A 409-nucleotide genomic window follows, 5' to 3' on the forward strand; every position below is an offset into this window, starting at 1 on the left:
CACACACACACACACACACACACACACACAGTCACTCAGTGCTGACTCCTGATAAAAGTGAAAAAACATGAATCAAGGAATAAAGAGAGAGAGCCAGAGGTCGTGGATGTCTCTCGACCCATGTCCCGGTGACCGTCTCAACCTCACCAAATTTCTCCAATCAGCACTCTGAGCAGGAAGACAGTCGAACAGACAATAAAAAACATGAAAGATAAGAGGAAGTGAGAAAGGATTTAGTATCAGTGTCACATCCCTCTGGTGTTCCCTGCTGTCTCTCTGCTATTTATCAAAGGAGACTTTTGTTGGATTCAACAGAAAATACCTAGAACACCTCATTCCATGAATACATACGTACATACAGCTAAACTGAACTGTAAAATAACCTGAATTAAAAATCTACTTCTAAACT

The sequence above is a fragment of the Etheostoma spectabile genome, chromosome 4 (genome assembly GCF_008692095.1).
Source record: "Etheostoma spectabile isolate EspeVRDwgs_2016 chromosome 4, UIUC_Espe_1.0, whole genome shotgun sequence".
Classification (NCBI taxonomy): Eukaryota; Metazoa; Chordata; class Actinopteri; order Perciformes; family Percidae; genus Etheostoma; species Etheostoma spectabile.